The following is a 4,322-nucleotide window of genomic DNA, read 5'->3' as shown; positions in this document are numbered from 1 at the left end:
CAAGACCATGCATTGGAGTTTGGTGGCACATGGGATGAGATTAGAGCATGGGATAAGGAGTGCAAGCCCGATGATAAGCCAAAAGCGGTGCTCCTGGCTTTACCAGGGCATATTATAACTTACATGCACTCCCTCATCCCACCTAAGAGAGTGGACTGGGATAAGTTGACCGCGTGTTGTCAGAAAAAGGATGAGAGTGTGTCGGATTTCTTTACCACATTTAAAGGTGTGTTTGTAGATTTTAGTGGCCAGGATTTGTCACAGGAGGGTGGTGTACGGTTGTTCATGAACAGATGTGTTACTAATCTGCTCCCTGAGGTTGCAACAAGAAAATTACTTGGACGACCTCCTCTGCGTCGGTAATATTAAGTATGGCACAGTATTATGAGCATAGGGAGAACAAGGATAAGGGAAGGGTGGAGAAGAAGTCAAAAGATTTGAAGGCAAGGGTGTTGATGCAGCAAGTTGTGAGGGGAGAAGGAAGAAGACGAGGCTCAGGTTTGGGCACACGGCTACCTCGATCTAACAGTGCCTCGAGTGCGCCTGTGGGACCAACTCAATGTGTATACTGTAAAAAGGAGGGACAATGGTGGAACGAGTGTCCTGAGTTGTTGTAGAAAGGTGGGACAGCGAGAGGTTGGGGTTCTGTAGGATGTGGGCGCTGAGGAGGAGGAGGCTGAGGGGGATGTAGTCGGAGGACAATAGGCAGAGCGGGAACTATTTTGACAACTCTCGAGGAAGAAAGTACTACCATGACAAATATGATATGGATGAAGTGACAGGATTGTCTCACAGCTAGGACAGCCTAAGGCAGGGCAAGGGACCAGTTCTGATGCCTGTAGATCAACGTGGAACTTACGTTACTGCAGATTTACGAGCTGCCACTGAGAAATTTTTGGTTGATACAAGGGCTATGAATAGCTCTGTTTCTCGTTCACAGGTCCCAGGGAAGCTCTGTCTGGCCAAAATAATGTTTCGCTGGGTTTCTCAGGCGTATTGGTTGTTAGCCCCATTTCCAGGATTTTTGCCTTAACTATTGGCGCTTTCACGGTTGATTCACCATTCCTACTGACATCAAATTGTGGAGAGAATTTACTGGGATTCTACCTGCTAAAAAAGGTTACATGCAACCATTTATTGTTCTTCTGACTGTGTTTACATGACTCTTGGCCTGCAAGTTGCCTGTGCTAAACAATGCCTTGCTAAAGATGACCCCCTTCCTCCCGAGTTCTGAGAGGTGTCACAGGCGCTCTGGGCTACAGGTCATATTGGTGTGGGGTTGCTTCAGATCCCACCAGTCTCTATATGGATCAAGGATAATGCTAAATTGCTGTGAATTTCCCACTAAATGATCTCTCTGGCAGGAAAAAAGGCCTTATTGCAGATAAGTTGATTTGATTAAGTCTGGTGTGGTTGAGGAGACAGTGGCAAATGTGTGCAATAGCCCTATCTTTCCTATTCTTAAAAAGGCACCTTTGGATTCTCCTGATTTCCGCCCTGATGTTTATCGTTTTGTCATTGACCTTAGACAGCCAGTACACTTTTGGGGTAGCCCATAATTTTAAGTGCCGCTGGGAGGAGAGAGGGTTCTTGACCTCGTACGGGCAGCAAATTCAGAACTGGCCCTTGATACACAGGTTTCTGTCCACATTGACACCCCCCACTAAGTTAGCAATAGTAAAATGCAGTTTTCAAAAAGCCTTTACGGATGATGTTGGGAGGGGAAATGCTTTTGCAGACCAGACAGCTACGGAAATTGCTCGGTCGAAAATGAAAAAGATGTTTGTGGCAGGTCCCGCTAGATGGGTTGCAGACAATGGAATGTTCGAGGACACATTAGAAAACGTTAGGGAGATTCAGAGAGAGGCGACTGCGGATGAATTGGCAATATGAAAGGAGATGATGCGACGTCTGGATGAGGACGGGTGTTGAACTGACTTGTCAGGGAAACAGAGATGGCTGCTGCCTAATGCTCATGTTCTCCCTGTTGTCACTATGGCTCATGGTCCGGCTCACATTAGTTCCAAAAGGATATATAAGCTACTGGATCCAGTATGGCAGAATGACAATGTCTCTAAGGTTGCCACACACCTAGTAAAGCACTGCATTGTCTGTCTGAAGCATAATCCCTCGAAGAGCACCCCTACACCTGCAGGTAACTTTGCACCGCCTTCTTTCCCTTTTGAGGTTCGCCAGATGGATTTCATCGAAATGGAACAAGTACATAATCTAAAATATGTACTAGTGGTAGTTTGCACATTCAGTAAGTGGATAGAGGCTTACCCCACAAAGGAGACTGTGGCCATGGCAACGGCGAAGTCACTTCTAAAGGAATACTTCCCACGCTATGGATTGCCAAAAATTATCTGGAGTGACAATCGGAGCCATTTCAATGCCAAAGTCATTGATCTGGTGTGCAAGGGCTTACAAATCATGTAGAAATTCCATGCAGCAAACCATCCCCAATCAGCAGGCCTTGTTGAGAAGTGCAATGGTACTATCAAGTTAAATCTAGTGAAAATTCATGAAAGCACAGGATTGTATGACCTTAGCATTGTTGTTTACGCGAGTAACAGCGCACTCTAGGACAGGGTTGTCCCCGTACAAAGTCATCCTTGGGCACCCTGCCAATGTCTTGGGCATCCTGAGGACAGCCGTGGACCGTGGAGGGAGTTGGGATGGGGCAGAGAGGCGGCGCGGGTGAGGGGCAGGGTGGGGGGTGCTAAAAACCGGCATATGGATAATTGGAGGTAAGTAAACAATTTAATTAATAAAATGAATTTCGTAGCGTGCCCTGCATTGCGAAATGCGAAGCAGCGCGCTATGAAATTCGTTTTAATAATTAATTTGTTTACTTACCTCCAATTTTCCAAATGCCGGTTTTTAGCACCCCCAACCCTGACCCTCCCCCGCCCCGCCTCTGTGACCCACTGCAACTCCCTCCACAGGCCGCGGCTGCCTGAGGACCAAGCGCTTCTCCGAGATAGAATACCGTTTGTTGATTGATTACCTGTAAGAATTGTCTAAAGATCTCTGTTCTGTCCACCAACAGATCCACACCACATTGTAGCCAGTACCAGAAGGGCCCAGGCACTGCATACAGCCTGGAGACTTTGTTCTCATCCGAGACTTCCAACGGAAGAGCAGTTTGGAGCTGAGTTTGAAGGGGACACACCTTGTACTTCTGGCCACCCACACAGCTGTAAGAGTGGACGGAAGGAAGCACTGGGTACACAGCTCCCATGTGAAGTGGGTGCCTCTCCCGCTCCCGTATGACAGTTGGGTGAAATATGGTATTGCAGACCAGGAAGGAGAGAGGGTGCCACGATTTACCCCCTTCTCTGACGGCCGATTGAGGTGGGCGCAGACGAATGAAGAGAGTGACACAGCCCTGTTCGAGGTGATTCCTCCAGAGATAAGGGCTGCCTCGGATGACACTGCTTCTAAAACGACCAACCCTGGGTCGCAATGCCTGCCTGAGCCTGAGTTTCTGCCCCTCTTTGTTATAGAAACGGTGCCTGAAGTACAGAAATACGACCCGAAAGGAGGGACGGTCCACCAGATGAATAGTCCAGGAGTTATGGAAGGGATTGAGCTTAGGGCACAGGTGATGTGCCTAAGGTGCCTGCATTAGACCAAAGTGAGTAAAGCTGGTGCACTGCCAAGGACACTGGACAGGATAGCTGAGAGTACTTGCACAGGAGAGTAGGGTGCCCTATCCTGAAAGAAAAGGATTTGTTTTTCTGCAAGGGCTGCGATCCCGCAGCTCCTCCATGGTGGTGCTTTAGAAGAATAGAAGCCTACCAGCGAGGTTCTAGATGGACGCTGGGCAAAGAGTTCCCCCTGGTGCTGTTGTTGCAATAAGTGTGATATCCAAGTTACCTGAGCAGTTTTACAATGTATCCCTTTGGTCATCCTATCCCTGATGAGGAGCAGCCTTTTGCGGCTCCACGTTCCACTCCAAACGGGCCTGTCTGGTCCTCTTGGTCCACTAAGAGTAAGATAGCATGTGTTGTGATAATTATGCTTTCCTTACTATTTGTGTTTGGAATATTGTTCTTCTTAGAAGAGAAATGTCCTGTGCATACCTTGATAAGTCCTCTACCAACGCCTGCTGAACATATTTTTGGTACCCTTGCACCTCACAAAGAAGAACACTGGAAGTCCTATAAGGATAATGTTTTTAAAAAAACATTGCACCAAACGCATGCTGTTTATAATACAACAAAATATTGGGTGTGTGGGTTGTTACCTTCTGTCACGCATCCAAGTGAGAATTTGCAGCCTATGTCCTTATCCTATGTTCATAATTGTGAGGAATG

Source organism: Lissotriton vulgaris, unplaced genomic scaffold (assembly GCF_964263255.1).
Source record: "Lissotriton vulgaris unplaced genomic scaffold, aLisVul1.2 SCAFFOLD_12548, whole genome shotgun sequence".
Taxonomy (NCBI): Eukaryota; Metazoa; Chordata; class Amphibia; order Caudata; family Salamandridae; genus Lissotriton; species Lissotriton vulgaris.
The sequence above is the reverse complement of the archived record's forward strand: the minus strand, read 5'-3'. Positions refer to the sequence as shown.